At 38.9% G+C, this 19,306-nt stretch overlaps 1 pseudogene; it reads right to left on the bottom strand.

Annotated features, from left to right (window-relative positions):
- Nucleotides 1-5,136: 5,136 nt before the first annotated feature.
- On the bottom strand, nucleotides 5,137-6,669 carry LOC105505362 (annotated as a pseudogene).
- Nucleotides 6,670-19,306: the final 12,637 nt, after the last annotated feature.

Below are 19,306 nucleotides of genomic sequence, written 5' to 3'. Positions count from 1 at the left end.
ACTTTAAAATTCTATTCACAGCTTTGAGCTTAAGCTGTTTATTAGCACTATTTGAAACAGTGAAACTTTGTAAACTCTCTCCTCCTCAAACAATGACATATGTAACTGTATTTAGGGTTCTTTGGTTGCAAGCAAAAGAACCATCATGGTTCATTGGAGATTTTATTCTTTGGTGCAAAATTTAACTTAAATGCCTTGTGGGTGTACATAAAACTGAGTCCTTTATTTCAGAGTCACAGCAGCAAGCAAATGACAACCTGTGTGTATCGTCAGCAGTAGCATGTAGTAGGTGTTCTCTCAGTCAGAGAACTGGGCAGATACCTACAGAACCTTAAGACGATGCACCCATTTACACACCATATACACACGCATACATTATGTAAATCAAGAGATTTATTTCAAGGAGTTGGCTTATGTGATTGTGGGGACTAGAAAGTCCAAAATCTGTATGGCAGACCAACACATTGCAGATTCTCTAGGTGAAGCTGATAATGCAGTCTTGCAGTAGAATTTCTTCTTCAGCGAAACCTGAGTTTTGCTCTTAAGGCTTTTCAACTGATTGGATGAGGCCTACTCACATTATTAAGGATAATCTCCTTAAAGTCAGCTGATTGTGAATGTTAACCACATTTAGATAATACCTTCATGGCAACACTTCCATCCATTTGAATAACTGGGTACTATAGTCTAGCCAAGTTGACATGTCCAACTAGCCGTTACACAGTTCAATATGTGTTTGTCCAATAAAAGGATGAACAAATGGCTAAAATGATTAATTTAAGCAGAAAAATGTTTATTTGGAGGATGTTGAATAACAGAATTTAAGTAAAAAGTGAGCACTTACGCCTCAAGAAGTCCTGAAAAGAACTAGAGCAGTTTGCAGGGCTAGGGACCTAGGTAGTATTAAGGAACAATGTCTTCAGTGTGCCACAGTCATAAAGAATCAGCTCTAGCCATTTTCCTTCCTCACATCACTCTAAGATTCAGCTTCCTGGGAAACTCAGCCTGATTGGTGTAGGCTGAGTTTAGGTCACATGTCTCCCTTGCCCAGTGAAAAGTGGGGACACCTTGATTGACATTCTCACCACAACTGCATTCAGGAAGATAAGGATTGTTTCCCAATAAAGTGTCACAATGCTGTTAGCAAAAGAAGGAGGAATACTAGACATGCACAAATAGCAGATGTCCACTTCACCAACTCTTGATATCTCACATAGATGGTCAGCTGATAAAACTAACATGGATGAGAGCCAGATTATGTAGAGCATTACAAGGCCTGATAATAAGCTTGGGCCTTGTCCTCTAGAATAATGGAACTTTTTTTTTTGAGAGGGGGGGTCATAGATCTCTTTGAAATTTTGAAATTTTGGGGCCACATATTGTGCCCTCTTCTCTCCTAGAAGATTATACCTATGCTTTAAAAAAGATTTGTTTTTGTTTTGTATAACATTTCAAGAGTTTGTTTTACCTCTTGAAGTACATCCATAGTTGGTAGAAAGAGGAGCTAGTATCTTAATCTGAAAAACAATAAAAATATTATATCTCTCTCAGCTTCTGATATTTGCACTGCTAATTCTCCTTAATCTCTTTGATTTCTCTTGGAGGAATTTGCTTAAAAGATGATGAGGGTCTTATTAACACAGTGTGGAAATAGGGATAAAAAAGAATTTACAATTGAAAGAATTATTTACGAAACAAAATGCAGAACTAGCTCGACTGTTGATTATATATGGGGAGTAGAGTCAAGTATGGCTTATAGGGTTTTAGCTTGTAGGAATTACAGGGGAAATATATAGGGCAGGTAGAAAGGTTGACCTTAATCGTGAGAAGGGATAGCCTCATCCTATGGGACTTTAGGAAAAAAGATGATAGTAACTGGACTTAAGTTTATCAAGAAGGGAGGGAATGAGAGAGGAAGTGGAGTAGAGATGGTAAAAGGATTGATGTGCAGTACTGAGGGTCGAGGTGAGATTTCACACCAGGAATTTGAAGTAGTGACATCAGTTATATAATAATATTTTCTCCAGCAATGAAGAAAAAGTTTAAGATTCACTAACAGTTGATGCGTACTGGCTGATTTGGGGGTGAAACAACAGGAATACGTGGAATAGAGGAATCTGAGCAAAGACTAACTCAAAGATGGTGGTGTATAACTTACAGAGCTCCTATCTGTGTTGGGTGCATAAATAAGCTTTGTAGATACCATTTCATTTACTCAAATAATCCTGCGAGCCCGGCACTGGTATTCCCGTGATGAAACTGAGGCACAGAGAGGTTAAGACACTTGCCTAGGATTACAGAGCTAGTAAGTGGCAGAACTGGGCTTTAAACCCAGGAAGCTAGGTTCCAAAGTCTATGTTCTTAACTACTAAGCTACACTGTTGATCACTCTTGGAGTCATGGGTTAGGAGAAAAGGAAGGGAAACAATGAGCTGGGAGAAGATGAAGGGCTCAGGACTCAAAGTTGATGCTTCAGTGAGGTGGAAAACCTGTGCTGTGGGATTTTCCTCAGATTATACACACATGCACACTTGTTTATATCAGGTTAGGTGCTGAAAAAAAAAAGGTGATTAATTTAGATATTTACCAGGAATTCTTTCAGGAGCATTTTTCATGAGTCATATTTGCACTGCACAATTCTTTTTGCTTCATTTTTATGTAGTATAAGGCAGTAAGGAATTCTTGTACAAGTAAACATCTTTTCCTTTTGTACCGCTCACCACTGCGAATTTGATAGAACCCTTAGTAAATGACCAGGTTGTTTTCTACACGTTTTTTTCTCTCCCACAACATAACATGGGTTTGACAAGCTTTAAAAAATGTTAGTGGCCGGGCGCGGTGGCTCAAGCCTGTAATCCCAGCACTTTGGGAGGCCGAGACGGGTGGATCACGAGGTCAGGAGATCGAGACCATCCTGGTCTACACGGTGAAACCCCGTCTCTACTAAAAAAATACAAAAAAAAACTAGCCGGGCGAGATGGCGGGCGCCTGTAGTCCCAGCTACTCGGGAGGCTGAGGCAGGAGAATGGCGTAAACCCGGGAGGCGGAGCTTGCAGTGAGCCGAGATCGCGCCACTGCACTCCAGCCTGGGCGACAGAGCGAGACTCCGTCTCAAAAAAAAAAAAATGTTAGTGTGTTTGTATCCACTAGTATACCTCTGCCCATTTAATAGGATATCCCTGCCAGTTAGAGCTAGTGATGTTTTGTTCTAATTTGTAGAGAGAATGTGTGTCTGTCTTTAAATTCTGTCAGTTTTCCTTTTTGTAAAAAAAAACTTGATGCCCAAATTATAAATAAATTTGAGCAAATGCAGACTAAGGGAATAAAAAATCAATGCATCCATTGGAGTAGAACACCTTCTCTTTTTCTTCTCCTTTTTTTTTTTAGACGGAGTCTCGCTCTGTCCCCCAGACTGGAGCGCAGTGGTGCAATCTCGGCTAACTGCAAGCTCCCGTACCCTGCAAGCTTCCGTACACTGTAAGCTCCACCTCCTGGGTTCACGCATTTCTCCTGCCTCAGCCTCCTGAGTAGCTACCACCACACCCGGCTAATTTTTGTATTTTTAGTAGAGACGGGATTTTATCGTGTTAGCCAGGGTGGTCTCCATCTCCTGACCTTGTGATCCACCCACCTCGGCCTCCCGAAGTGTTGGGATTACAAGCGTGAGCCACCGCGCACGACCGAGTGGAATACCTTCTCAACATAGAACTGGTTGATTAATTTTTTCCTAATGCTTGGCTTTTTCCAGTATTTTGTTACCCAAGATAACATTAGTCGAACTAGCACTTTGAGAAAAGGAGTTAAAATTTTTTTTTCTTGTTAAATTTGGGTAACTGGTCATATTTTCCTTTGTCTCTCACTGTCTCATACCCTTAGATCAGGGGTCTCCAACCCCTGGGCCACAGACTAGTGAGTAATGGTCTATGGCCTGTTAGGAACCAGGCTGCACAGCGGGAGGTAAGCAGCGTTGAGTATTGCTGCCCGAGCCCCGCCTCTTATCAGGTCACTAGTGGCATTAGATTCTCATGGGAGTGCGAACCCTATTGTGAATTGCACATGCACATAATCTAGGTTGCATGCTTCTTATGAGAATCTAATACCTGATGATCTGTTGCTGTCTCCCATCACCCCCAGATGGGACTGTCTAGTTGCAGGAAAAAAAGTTCAGGGTTCCCACTGATTCTACATTATAGTGAGCTGTATAATTATTTCATTTTGTGTTACAGTGTAATAGTAATAGAAATAAAGTGCACAATAAATATAATGCGTTTGGATCATCCTGACTCCATCTCCCACACCTGGTCCAGTCTGTGGAAAAATTGCCTTCCATGAAACTGGTTCCTGGTGCCAAAAAGGTTGGGGATCGCTGCCTTAAATTATGTAGATAAACATAATAGATATTTGTGGTTATATCAGGGACTCTTACAACATTTTTTCTGTATTAATCTAGATATTTAGATGAAGCTCAACATGCCTTACAGATTGATATGGCTAATGTTTCAATTGTTTGCTTCTTGCCGCTGTGAAGTTTGTTAGAATTATGGCTCTAGATCTTTTTTTTTTTTCCTTCTTTTAAAATAAGAGGTGAGGTCTCCTCTGTTGCCCAGACTGATCTCAAACTCCTAACCCCTTCCCACCTTAGCCTCTCAAAGTGCTAGGAGTACTGACATGAGCCAGTGTGTCTGGCCAGGGATCTAGATCTAGTACATGTTAAGATCATAGCTTTTAGAACATTTAGTCATAGGTATTTAATTGTAGTTTCTTCCTTTGAACCCCGAACTTCAAGGCGTTTAGTAATACTTTTAAGGTCTGTGTTCAGGTGGTTTTTGGTTTGACTGTAAATACCTTTTCCTGTTTAATATTTTTTAGTTCAAATCTAGGTGACAACCTGTCTGTACTCTTGTAGAAAATTTTATTTTTTAAATTTTATTTATTTATTTATTTTTCAAAGTCTTGTTCTGTCACCCAGGCTGGAGTGCAGTGGCACAATCTTGGTTCACTGGATTCTCTGTCTCCCAGGTTCAAATAATGCGTGTGTGTGTGTGTATGTGCATGTGTATATTTTTTGACATCCAGTGACCTTTGAACTTTTTATTGGCCTCCTGCTCCCCAAAGGGTTACCCTGCTTCTGCTGGCTTAATGTCTCAGAACTTTGGTGTCATTGGTCTCAGATACCACTTTGCCATCTACTGTCCGGTGGGTGGTGGTCTTTTGGATGGTTTGCATGGAGTTGCTGCTGTCCAGGGCATCACCAAGATTGAAGTCCTTGCCATCTTCCAGCAGGTGGCGGTAGGTGGCGGTCTCAGCCTCTGGTTTGACCTTGATATTTCAGCAGGGCCTTGTACTCCTGGGCCTGGCGTTGCCCCTCTGCCCGGGTCTGTGCCAGCTCTGACTCCAGTTGCAGCAGGATCCCATTGAGCTGCTCCATCTGCAGGGAATAGAGGTCCTTCACCTCCCTCAGGCTGTTCTACAAGCTGGCCTTCAGATTTCTCATTGAGTCCAGATTGATCTTTAAGGACTGAGCTGTATGTCTCAGCTCTGTGAATGTCATCTTAGCAACTCCAACCTCAGCAGACTGCGTGGTGACCACTGTGGTGCCCTCCTCAGTCTGCTGAGACCAGGACTTGTCTAGCTCCTGTCAGTTCTTCCGAGCCAGCTTATCGTATTGGGCCCGGATGTCTGCTGTGATCTTGATGTCCTGAGATTTGGGGGCATCTGCCTCCATAGTCAACCCAGAGCTGGCAATTTGGGCTTGTAGGCCTTTTACTTCCACTTTGTGGTTCTTCTTCATGAAGAACAGCTCCTCGTTGAGAGCCTCACTCTCCGGCTCCAACTGCAGCCAAGTGACATTGGTGTCATCAGTGACCTTGTGGAGTCCATGGATGTCACTCTTCACAGACTGGCACATGGCCAGCTCTGTCTCATACTTGACTCTAAAGTCATCAGTAGCAAGACAGGTATTGTCAGTCTGCAGAACGATGCGGGCATGGTCCACAGTATTTTTGTTTTTTCTTTTTTTTTTTTGAGATGGAGTCTTGCTGTCCCCAGGCTGGTCTGCAGTGGTGCGATCTCGGCTCACTGCAAACTCTGCCTCCCGGGTTCATGCCATTCTCCTGCCTCAGCCTCCTGAGTAGCTGGGACTACAGGTGCCTGCCACCACACCTGGCTAATTTTTTCTATTTTCAGTAGAGATGGGATTTCACCGTGTTAGCCAGGATGGTCTTGATCCCCTGACCTCGTGATCTGCCTGCCTCGGCCTCCCAGAGTATTGAAGAAGATCTGAGCCCTCAGGTCCCTGATGGTCTTGAAGTAATGGCCCCAGTGTCTGAGCTGGGGTCCCTTCTTCTCCAGGTGCTCCTGGATTTTGCTCTCCAGCTTCCAGTTCTCGGTTTCCAGGCTCCTCACTCTGTCCAGGTAGGACGCCAGGCTGTCATCCAGACATTTCATTTTCTCCTCATTCTGGATGCCTCCCATTCCTGCCAGACCCCTGGCCATCCCCGCAGCCAGACCCCAAGCTGCCCCAGAAGTTGGTGGAGCAGGACACGGAGATCTGGGAACCAGAGCCCCCAGTGCCTGGATAGACGCTGGCTGGGCGGCATGGCTGGGTGCCTTGACAGTGCTCAGGGACCAGTAGTTGGTGGATAAAGTGAAGTGAGTGGTGAAGCTCATGCTGTCTAGGGAGGAGAGTGAGAGGATAGGACTCAGGCTTTGCTGATGACCAGAATATTAGGTATCATTGCTTAATATCACTGTCTTCTTTTGCTGTTGATAATCAAAACTTTATTACTGATTCCGACTTGATTTTTGAGGTTTGGTTCCCATAGAATTTTTAGCAGACAGATTAGTATTTAAAGGAATATTTAATACATTATTTCTTTTAGCTAGAATAAGCTAAAGGTGCAAAAGAATGAATGTTGTCTTAGGTTTCTAAGACCTGGAAAACCGGTCTGAATGCTTTTATGCACTAGGTTAACCTTTATGCCATTCAGAATGTGAGACCAGTTTGGGCTGATTTTCATTCCTCTGTTAGGCTTAAAAAAGAATCACCACACTGTTCATTGATGTCATTACGACTATTAGGAAAAATGTTTGTTATAACTGTGAAGAGCGAGAGAACTCTTGTTTATACTTATTTTAATAGTGAAAACTTGGTTTTGGTTTAGAGTTCTTCTAACAATATATATGAGTAATATTTGTAGAGCAGTAGAGTGCTTTTTGTTTTAAATATGCTTTTACTAAGTTTGTCTCATTTGATCTTCACAATTCTGTGAAAAAGGTAGGACAGATAGTGTCACTCCTACTTTTAAAGATAAGAAGTTTGGGCTTCAAAGAATTCAGTGACTTGCCCTGAGATAAATAGCTAGTTACATCTGCTATCTTTTACATTAGTTTTCATTCTCCTATATCAAAGAGTTTCTATGCAGAAAGACTTCTATATGATTTACTTATAATTTCTAAAATGTAAAATTCAAATTGTTGAAATTTCTGACTTTTCTACATTTACCAGAAAAGTATGCCATTTTAAAAAATAGACAATTAAAAAAAAATATGGAATGCTTCATGAATTTGTGTGTCATTCTTATGCAGGGGCCGTGTTAATCTTCCCTATATCGTTCCAATTTCAGTATATGTGCTGCCAAAGCAAGCACGACTTAATTTTTTTTAGAGCAGTTTTAGGTTTACAATAAAATTGAGCAGATTTCTCATCTATCTTCTGCCTGCACACATGCGTAGTCTCCTTAGTTATCAACAAATCCCCTACCAAATTGGTACATATGTTACAGCTGATGAATGTACATTGACGTGTACTTAATCATGCAGAGTCCATAGTTTACCTTAGAGTTCACTTTTGGTGTTGTATATTCTCTGGGTTTAGACAAATGTAAAATGATGTGTGTCCACCTTATAGTTTCATACAGATAAAAGTTTTGCTGCCCTAAAAGTCTTCTGTGTTCCTGTCTTTTTTGTTTGCTTGTTTTGGCTATATATAAAGAGGAACAGATAGCAAGTTCTTCCACATGGTATTACTGTGATTTTAATCTTATTTGTAGTTGTGGGATTTAGAGATACTTAATTCAGAAGTATGTCTAAGTTAATAGATTATAATTTTGACTCTAAGAGCATTATGAAAGAGTCTTTCTCTGGTTCTTTTTGTTTTTGTTTGCTTGTTTGAGACAGAGTTTTTGCTCTTATTGCCAAGGTTGGAATGCAATGGCATGATCTCGGCTCACTGCAACCTCTGCCTCCCGGGTTCAAGCGATTTTCCTGCCTCAGCCTCCCGAGTAGCTGGGATTACAGGCATGCACCACCATGCCTGGCTAATTTTGCATTTTTAGTAGAGACAGGATTGCACCATGTTGGCCAGGCTGGTCTCAAACTCTGACCTTAGGTGATCTGCCCGCCTTGGCCTCCCAAAGTGCTGGGATTACAGGCGTGAGCCACCGCGCCCAGCCTTTTCTGTAGTTCTTAACAAAATTCTTTCAAGTTGCCCAGTTTCAAAAAAGAAAAATTACTTTGTACTTTTAATAATCACTTAAAAACTGGTACCCTTTATATTGCATAATGCTTGTGGGGAGATACTAATCTGTATATATTTTTTTAAGACAGAGTCTTGCTCTGTTGCCCAGACGGTAGTTCAGTGGCGCGATCTTGGCTTACTGCCACCTCTGTCTCTCAGGTTCAAGCAATTCTGGTACCTTAGCCTCCTGAGCAGCTGGGATTACAGGCATGTGCCACCATGCCCAGCTGATTTTTTCTGTCTTTAGTAGAGATAAGGTTTTGCCATGTTGGCCAGGCTGGTCTTGAACTCCTGACCTCAAGTGATCTGCCTGCCTCAGCCTCCCAAAGTGCTGGGATTATAGGCATGCACCACCAGGCCCAGCTAAGTTTTTGTATTTTTAGTAGAGACAGGGTTTCACCATGTTGGCCAGGATGGTCTCGATCTCTTGACATTGTGATCCACCTACCTTGGCCTCCCAAAGTGCTGGGATTATAGGCGTGAGCGACCATGCCTGGCCTCAAGTATATATATTTTTTAATTGACTTTTTTTTTGTGCAAAAAGTTTAGTTCAAGTATTTTTATTTTTATTTTTTGAGATGGAGTCTCGCTCTGTCACCCAGGCTGAAGTGTAGTGCCGCGATCTTGGCTCACTGCAACCTCTGCCTCCCAGGTTCAAATGATTCTTCTGCCTAGCCTCCCGAGTAGCTGGAACTACAGGGATGTGCCACCACGCCCGGCTAATATTTGTATTTTTAGTAGAGACCAGGTTTCGTCATATTGGCCAGCCTGGTCTCGAACTCCTGATCTTGGGTGATCCACCTGCCTCAGCCTCCCAAAGTGCTGGGATTACAGGCATGACCTAGTTCAAGTATTTTTAGAACTTCTGTTCTTGTATTCGTAGACCCTGTGCAAATCTGTATGTGGAAATACAAAATAATTCTTACCTTACTTTCAGCAAAGTTGACAGTGATAGCAAAGGCAAGGCTAATTATGAAACAGTTAGAGGAGAGGTCACCAAACTTTGGTCCAAGACCTGTTTTGTATGGCCGTCAAGCTAAGAATGGCTTTTACTTTTTAAAGAGTTTTTTTAAAAAAATAAGAAAGAATAATATGTGACATAGGCCATATGTGGCTCACAAAGCATAAAACATTTACTGTCTAGCTCTTCATAGATAAAGTTTGCTGACTGTGAATTAGAAGACTATATATCATATAAAATAAAATGTAAACAGAGACCTTAGGAAAATGCAAATCAAAACCATAATGAGATATTATTTCATACACACTAGGATGGCTGTAATTTAGGGGAAAAAAGGACAATAACAAGTGTTGGCCAGAATGTAGAGAGATTGGAACTTTCATACATTGCTGATGAGAATGTAAAATGGTACAGCCACTGTGGAAAACAGTTTGGCAGTTCCTGAGAAAGTTAAACATATACTAAAGAGATGCAATGAAAAATAAAAAAATTAATATAAATAAAAGAAAAACAGAGAGTTATCTTACGACCTAGCAGTTTTGCTGCTAGATATATACCCAAGAGAATTGGAAACGTATGTGTACACTAGAATTTGTACAAGACTGTTCATTACAATAAACAAAAAGTGGAAAGAACCCAAATGTCCATCAACTGATAAATAAACAAAATGTCATATAGTCATACAATAGAATATCATTCAGCTATAAAAAGGAATGAAATATTGACACACGCTTCAATATCAATGAACCTTGGAAACATGCTAAGCACAAAAGCCAGACACAAAAGGCCACATGTTGTATGATTCCATCTGTGTGAAATGTATAGAAAAAGCAAATCTTTAGAGATAGTAGGTAGATTAGTGGTTGCCAGAGGCTGTAGGGAGGGCAAATGGGGAATAACTGTTCATGGATGTGTTTTTTTTTTGAGGGGGGGTGGTGATGGGAATTAGATAGTGATGGTGGTTATAACAGCCTTGTGAATATAATTTTTAAAACCACTGAATTGTGTACTTTAAAATGGTGGGTCGGGTGTGGTGGCTCACGCCTGTAATCCCAGCACTTTGGGAGGCTGAGGCAGGCAGATCACCTGTGGTCAGGAGTTCGCGATCAGCCTGACCAACATGGAGAAACCCCAGCTCTACTAAAAATACAAAAAATTAGCTGAGCGTGGTGGCGCATGCCTGTAATCCCAGCTACTCAGGAGGCTGAGGCAGGAGAATCGGTTGAACCTGGAAGGCGGAGGTTGCAGTGAGCTGAGATCGTGCCATTGCACTCCAGCCTAGGCTACAAGAGTAAAACTCAGTCTCAAAAAAAAAAAAAAAAAAAAAAAGGTGGATTTTACAGTATGTGAATTATATCTCAACAAAAGAAAATGTAACCAGAGATTAAGTAGTATAAAAAAGATAATGAGAGGTCTGAGAGAAAAGAAGACTGTGGGCATGAATTAATGGATATGACTCTGATGTTGGGGTTTGAAATGCACCTCAAAAGGCATAGAGGATTTGGATCGATAAAGGAAGTGGTTAAGGCATTACTTAGGAAGGGGTATAAACCAAGGTGTTATTTTGGCATAAGAGAAGTGGCAAGATATAAGTGGAAGAAAAGACAAGGTGAGTCTCTTGTTTTCGTGGGGCTTCTTAACTGGCATATTAACTGATCAGGCCTGCTAAGGATAATGCTTTGCACAATTATTTTCATGGTATAAATTGCATATCCTTCTAGTCTCAGGCAAGACATTTTTATTCCAGCCAGAGAGCGAGAGCCTAAGTACTCTCCGCCATAGTATTCTTAACAGGTTCCTGTAAGGATTTTAGTTCATTGCATATGCTTTGTGGAATTCGCTGCCATCCTTTTTTTTTTAAACCTATTTTAAGTCATACAAGGTATCTATCAGGTTTTGTTGTTACTTAAAACAAACCCCCCTCTTAATACTGCCCCTTATTCTTGCCATTTCACACTTTCTTGTTCTTTCATGTATACGGTTTCATTTAATCCTTCCGGTTTCATTTAATCCTTCCGTCACACCTGAGGTAGGTGGTATCATTCCCATTTGAAAGATGAAAGAGGCCATATAATAGAGTGCTTAGGAGCCAGGATGGGAGCACTGGAGGCAGAATGCCTAGATTCAAATCCTCGTTCTGCCATTTACTAATTGTTTTGTGAGTTTTGCGAGTTTTGCTCACAAAACAATTTTTTGTGAGTTATTGAACTTCTGTAGGTCATATGTTTTCTCTTGTCCAAAGTGGTGATTGTAATAATATTATAGAGTTGTTTTAAATAAGTTGACTAAAAGTAAAATTCTTAGAAACATGCTTGCACATAGTAAATCCTCAGTAAGTGTTTAACTGTTACTGTTGTTTATAGATCATGAGAATTGAGTAAGTTTAAGAAGTCCGGAGCCTTCCAGCTTGTGTTAGAGCCAATGATTAAATATAGGTGATCTGAATCTAAGTCCTACTTGCTAATTTATCTAGTTGCCTTTACCATATTTTGTTACATGTTTATTTACTTATTGGACGTAAAATTATTAGCCTTCTAAACTTTCATTTAAATATGGATCGGCTGAATGCGGTGGCTCACACCTATAATCCCAGGACTTTGGAGGCTGAGGTAGGAGGGAATTGCTTGAGGTCAGGAGTTCGAGGCTGCACTAAGCTGTGATTGTGCCACTGCACTCCATTGGTGACAGAGTGAGACCCTGTCTGAAAAAATAAATGCGGGCCAGACCATAGACCAAGTAGTTATAGCAAAAGAGAGTTTCTAAATTCTGTGCAACAGAACTTCCATTCTTAAACCCAGTTTTTTGCTTTAATCCACTGGTGCCCAATCCTTAGCAGTTGTACACCAGACTTATGAGCTATGAGGGGAAAATGACAATGGAAAACATAGATTTAATGCAAAATAACTGAAAAAAAGAGAAAACAAAACAATGCAAAAAACAATAAAAAAATTAACAGAAATTAACTTGAGTGTGATAAAATAAACAGCTAAAAGCAAACAACATCTGAGCGAAAAGATAATCAAAAAAGTGACTATTCTTATAGAACAGACTGCTTGATAGGAACTTTTTAAAAACTTGTTTTAAAACTTTTTTTAAAGATAAATGAAAAAGAATAGGCATTCACAAAAGAGAAGGGCTCATGACTGATAAATATTTGAAAACATTAGCCTCACTAATCAGAGAAGCTTAGAGTGATAAAATTTTGATAATACAATTTACAAAATAAGAACATTTACGTTGAAACTGTGCTGTTAGGGATATGGTGAAATGGGACCCACACATTCCTGATTGGAATGCCAGTTGATAAAACTACTAATCTCCATGAAGAACCTTAAAAATGTTCCTAGTCTTTGGCTAATTAATGTTCCATGTGAGAATATAAACCAAAGAAAAAAATGACAACTGGATAAAAGTGTATTATATAAAGATTCATTACAGCATTGTCTATAATAATAGAAAATACTTGGACATGCCCAGCAAGAAGGATAGTTAAATGACTGTACATTTATTGCAATATCTGTTAAAATAGTTTTGAAAAACTTCAGTGACCTTGGAGAGAGATGAAGTAATATCAGTAATATTGGCGGGGGTAGGGGTAGGGGGGTAATAAAAAACAAGATTCAAAATTGCAACACTTTAACCTCTAATGTCAAGCTGTAGACCTAGTCTTGAGAACAGTTCATTCTGGACAAATACTTACTGAGTTGCTCTTAAATGTTTGATTTACTGAGTACCTACTATAAAAATAAATACGGCAAAACCCCTTTTGAAACCACATTCTCCTTCCCCTTGTAGTAGTGACCTCCCGATTTTTCTATTCCTCCTTCAAGCAAACTCCTCAAAAAAATTGTCTATAATGCCATCTCCCAATTTCTTACCTCCCAGTCTTTCCTGAACCTAATTGTGCTTTTGTCCTGGGTTATTACACTGAAATTGGTTTATCAAGGCTCCAGTGACCTCCAGTGGTCAGGTTCTCACTCTCATCTTCCTTTACATGTCAGCATTTGACAGTTGATCACTTCCTCCTCTTTGAAATATTTTCTTCTCTTTATCCCAATAAACTATATACATGGTTCCCCCCTGCCCCCACCGCCTCACTAGTTGCTCTTTCTTGACCTGCTTTGATAGCTTCTCTGCCCTGATTTTTTTTTTTTTTAGTCAATATGGAGAATTGTGTTGTATTTTTTTATATTTTGGTAAAATACACATAACTTATACCATCGTAATTATTTTTAAGTATACAATTCAGTAAAATTAAGTACATTCACATTGTTGTGCAGACTTCACCAACATCCGTTTCCAGAACTCTTCATTTTATGTAACTGAAACTTGATTCCATTAAACAGTAATTCCCCATCCCCCTTCTCGGCCCCCAACAACCACCATTCTACTTTCTGCCTCTGAATTTTTTACTACAATAGGTACTTCATATAGATTAGGGATACCTACCTATATGTCAAAATTGCAAACTTCTGTGCATCAAAGAACATATCAAGGTTGAGCATCCCTAATCCTAAAATCCAAAATCCATAACTTTTGAGTGCTGATATGACACCAGAAGTGGAACATTCGATATCTTTCCCCATGTGTGTTGCAGTCAAAATAGTAGTCAAAACTTTGTTTCATGCACACAATTGTTAAACATACTGTATTAAATTACTTTCAAGCTGTGTGGATGAAGTGTTTATGAAACATAGAAGAATTTTGTGTTTAGACTTGGGTCCCATTCCCATTAGAGCTCATTGTGTATAGACAGATATTCCAAAATCTGAAAATATTTGAAATCGGAAGCCCTTCTGTTCCCAGAGGAATACTCAACCTGTAGTCCAATTTATCTGTTTTTTTCTGTGGTTACCTGTGCTTTTGGTGTTTATCCAAGCAATCATTGCCAAATCCATTGTCATATATCTTTCCTCCTATGTTTTCTTCCAAGAATATTATGGTTTTACTCTCTCTCATTTAGTCTTTGATCCATTTTGAGTTAATTTTTGTTTATGGTGGGCCCAATGAAGAGGGCCCAACTCTTCATTCTTTTACATGTGGGTATCCAGTTTTTCTAGCACTATTTATTGAAAAGACCATCCTTTCCCAATTGAATAGTCTTGGCCTCATTTTCAAAATCGTTTGACCACCATACATGTGAGGGATTTATTTCTGGGTTATTTTATAAATTTTAATATGTTTTCTTTTTCATCCTGTTCAAAATACCAATTTCCCTTTTGATTTCTTCTTTGAACTATGGATTATTTAGAAATACGTTGTTTAGTTTCTAAATATTTGGGGGTTTTCTTGATCTTTCTGTTACTGGTTTCTAATTTAATGCCATAGTAGTCAGAAAACATACTTTGTATGATTTAAATTTCTTCAAATTTATTGAGACTTACTTTATAATTTAGAATATGGTCTGTCTTGGTAAATGTTTTGTGTGCACTTGAAAATATTGTTATATTCCTTCATTGTTGGATAAAGTACAGTCATATATCACTTAACAGGGATATGTTCAGAGAAATATATCATTAGGCAATTTGTTAATCTCTAAGTAGCTTATTTCTTTTTAGATACTTTTGCAAGTGATTTTTTTTTTCATTTTATTTTCCACTTGTTTGCCAATATATAGAAATACAGTCACACATCATTTAACAACATATCTCCTAGCTATGATCAAACCACTGCAGTCCAGCCTGGGCAACAGAGTGAGACCCTGTCTCTAAAGTAAGTAAGTAAATAAATAAAGTAAATCATTCAATTCAACCTTAGCTTACTGTAACTTTTTTACTTTATAAACTTTTTGACTCCTGTAATAACACTTAGCTTAAAACACAAACACATTGTCCATGTGTTCAAAAATATTTCCTTTCTTTATATCCTTATTTTTTTTCTATTTTTAAAATGTTTTACTGTTTTTAACTTTTAAAACATTTTTGTTAAAAACTAAGACACAAACACACATATTCACCAAGGCCTGCACTGGTTCAGGATCATTAAGATGTCACTAGGCAATAGGAATTTTTCAGCTCCATTATAATCCTACAGCACCACCATCACATATGCGGTCTAAACAATGCGGACTAAAACAATGTCATGCAGTACCTGGCTGTATTCTGTAAATGTCGATTATTGATTTGATGATATTGATTTGACAGGGGTGTTGAGGGTTCCAGGCATAATAATGGATTCATCTGTTTCTCCCTGCGGTATCCGTTTTTGCCTCATGTATTTCGACACTGTTGTTAGATGCATGCACATTAAGAATTGTTATGTCTTCTTGGAGAATCGATGCCTTTATCATTATGTAATACTTTTCTTCATACCTGATAACTTCTCTTACTCTTAAGCCTGCTTTGTCTCAGAATAATATAGCTACTCTTAACTTTCTTTTTATTAGTGTTAGTATGATATATTTTTCTTCATCTCTTTACTTTTAATCTGTGTACAGTAGTCCCCACTTACCCATGGAGGATACATTTCAGTATCCTCTGTGGATGCCTGAAACCGCAGATATAGTACCAAACCTTAAGTGTACTATGTTTTTTCCTGTACATACCTACAATAAAGTTTAATTTATAAATTAGAGTAAGAGACTGACAGTAATACCTAATAATAGAACAATTCTAACAATATGCTTTATTAAAAGTTATGTGAATGTAGTCTCTCTCAATATTGTAATAGTTTTCAGATGCCTATTGACTGTGAGTCACTGAAATTGCAAAAAGCAAAACCATGGATGGGGGTCTACTGTATTTATATTTAAAGTGAGTTTCTTACAGACAACATATAGTTGGGTCTTGTTTTTTTAGTCCATCCTGACAGTCCTTTAATTGTTGTTGGATTAATATGTATCTACCATATCTGTTACTCTTTTCTATTCATTGCCCTCCCTTGTTCTTTCTTTTTTTGCCTTTTGGTTTCAATTGAACATTTTATGTTACTTCATTTTTTCTCCTCGCTTACTGTATTGATTATACTTGTTTTTATTTTTTTTTACTAGTTGCCCTTGAATTTGCAGTATACGTTTACAACTAATCCAAGCCCACTTTCACATAACATAGCACTTCATGTGTAGTGCAAGTACCTTGGAACAGAGTATTCTCAATTACTTACACCAGTCCCTTATAACATTGCTGTCATTCATTTTACTTCATAAGCTATGGTCACCTAATACCTTGTTGCAGTTATTTTGAACAAACTGTATCTGTTTAGATTGATAAAGGATAAGAAAAGTAAAAGTAAAGTTTCCCATCTAAGTAGTTTTCCTTCTTTTTGAAGAAATTTTCACATTTCTTGCAAGTCATGTCTGCTGGTGACAAATTCTCTTAATTTTTGTTTTGAGAATGTCTGCATTTCTCCTTCATTTGGAGGATAGTGTCACTTGATACAGAATTGTAACTTGGTGGTTTTTTCCTGGGAACACTTTAAATATTTTACTTCACTCTCTTCTTGCTTTCCTGGTTTCTGAAAAGTCTGATGCAATACTTCTCTGTTCTGCTATAGTTAAGATGTTTTTTCCACCCTCTGGCTTTCAGCATTTTCTCTTTGCCTTGATTTTATGCAGTCTGAAATAATACCTAAGTGTAGATGTTTTGGCATTTATCTTGGTTAGTGTTCTCTGAACTTCCTGGGTCTGTGATTTGGTGTCTATCCTCTATTTTTTAGCAGTCTTTTTTTTTTCTCCCAACTTGTCTCTGTTTGGCCCTGTCTTCAAAACGTATGTGGAAGTTAACCAATTCTTACTACCTCCACTGCTACTCCTTTGGTGGGCATTCCTATCTCTTGTGTTATTTCAGTTGCCTTCTAGTTCTTCCTGATTCTGCCCTTGACCTTCTCTTTTATAATCAGAGAGATCTTTTAAAAATTTCAGTGGAAACTTGACATCCTCTGCTCAAAACTGTCCAGTGGCTTCCCATGCATACCAAGTAAAAGCTAAAGTCCTTACCATGGCCTAAAAGCCTGTATTTAGCTCTCTGTTTAATCTCTTACCTTCTCTTCTCCTGATGACTTCCTCATTGTCTTCCAATTATAGTGCCCTGTGTGTTCCTTATTGAAGTCACCTGGCATCTCAAGGCTTTTCTGCTTCCCTCAGATGTCTGCCCAGCTCTGTTCTCTAACTGCCTGTCATCTTTAGTTGTTTGCTCAAAGATCATTCTTTTCTATATTATAAACCTACATGCCATATGGATTACAATCTCCCCATTGCTTTATGTTTTCTGGAACACTTTACCAGCTGACTTGTTTCTGGCAGGAGAGTGCATGGCGCATTGGAGAAGATGTAAGAGAGCCAGTTGGCTGGAGTGTTGAGAATGAGAGGGAGCACTGTTGTGAAATAACAGTTAGGGACCCAGCTGTGCAGACCCTTGTAAGCCATGTTAACATCTTTGGTCTTTATCTTTAAGGGAAATGGGAAATCACTGAAGTATCTGAACTGAAGGGATTTGGAGGAGGTCACTAAGTGATTAAATTTGTCATTTCACAAAGTTCATTTTAGCCCCCTTTTGAATATATTGGAAGGGGGAAATATTGGATGTAGGGAGATCAGATGAGAGGCTATTGTAGTGATCCAGGTGTAAGCTTATGGTAGCTTATTTAGTCTGTTATGGTTGATGGACATACAAAGAGAATGTTTGAAACTCCCTGATTATCTGAAGAAATCTATTTATATACATCTGTGGTCAGCGATTCATAACTCCTGATTGCCAGGTTAAGATTTCCAATTTAGGGGCGGGGCACAGTGGCTGATGCCTGTAATCCCAGCACTTTGGGAGGCTGAGGCGGGGGGATCGTGAGGTCAGGAGTTCGAGACCAGCCTGACCAACATGGTGAAACCCTGTCTCTATTAAAAATACAAAAAGTTTGCCAGGCGTGGTGGCACATGCCTGTAATCCCAGCTACTCAGGAGGCTGAGACAGGAGAATCACTTGAACCCGGGAGGCGGAGCTTTCAGTGAGCCAAGATTGCACCACTGCACTCCAGCCTGGGTGAAAGAATGAGACTCCGTCTCAGGAAAAAAAAAACAATTTCCAATTTAGAGGATCTCTTTTTGGTTCCATGGTAAGAAAGTAGAATGGCTTTCCCAATGTAATTCTTCAGAATAAATTCTAGAAATTCTGTTAGTCAAATAGTTATGTATCTCTTTGTGTATGTCTTAGCATTTGGCACGAAATCAAAGGTTCCTAATTAAGCTAATTATTATTTAATGGTCATTTCTAGATCCTGTTCAAATTAATTCATCTCTCATGAAGGCAAGACTTTAACTAATTTCCTTGTTTTTCCCAGCTTTCTCTCATCTGAAAAAATTAACTTGATCAGGACTAAGATTGTTCTTCAGTCGGATATTTTCAAGACAAAGGTGTCTATATAGGTGTTATTTCTCTTCACAAAACTAATAGCTCTGGGAACAAAAATTTGTGTAGAACAGTAGCACTTACAAGGATAGGAAACTCATAACACTCTGGCCATCCTTAAAGAGATTTGAAGCTGTTATATGAGCAAACATTTAATAAACAGGGATTCTAATAGTAGTTTTCTAATGTGGCAGTGTTTATAATAAACTAAAACATTGATTCTCTCTTTTCACTTTAGTTTGGGAAGGAAAAAAGCATTAAGCTTCTGTACCTGAAATATGTTATTAAATATATTGTTTACTTATCAGAAACCAGTAAGGTATCTTAGTCCAGTTTTGTTGTATAAATAAAGAAGTTGAATGTTAATGAGGACAAATGACTTGTCCAGGCTAATGTAACTTCTAGATCCTGATTTTGGACCCAGATATTCCTTCAAAAGACTCTTTGGTTTTTGTTGTTGTTGTTGTTGTTTTGAGACGGAGTCTCCTT

Source organism: Colobus angolensis, unplaced genomic scaffold, assembly GCF_000951035.1.
Source record: "Colobus angolensis palliatus isolate OR3802 unplaced genomic scaffold, Cang.pa_1.0 Scaffold124, whole genome shotgun sequence".
In the NCBI taxonomy this organism is placed as follows: Eukaryota; Metazoa; Chordata; class Mammalia; order Primates; family Cercopithecidae; genus Colobus; species Colobus angolensis.
The sequence above is the reverse complement of the archived record's forward strand: the minus strand, read 5'-3'. Positions and strand labels throughout refer to the sequence as shown.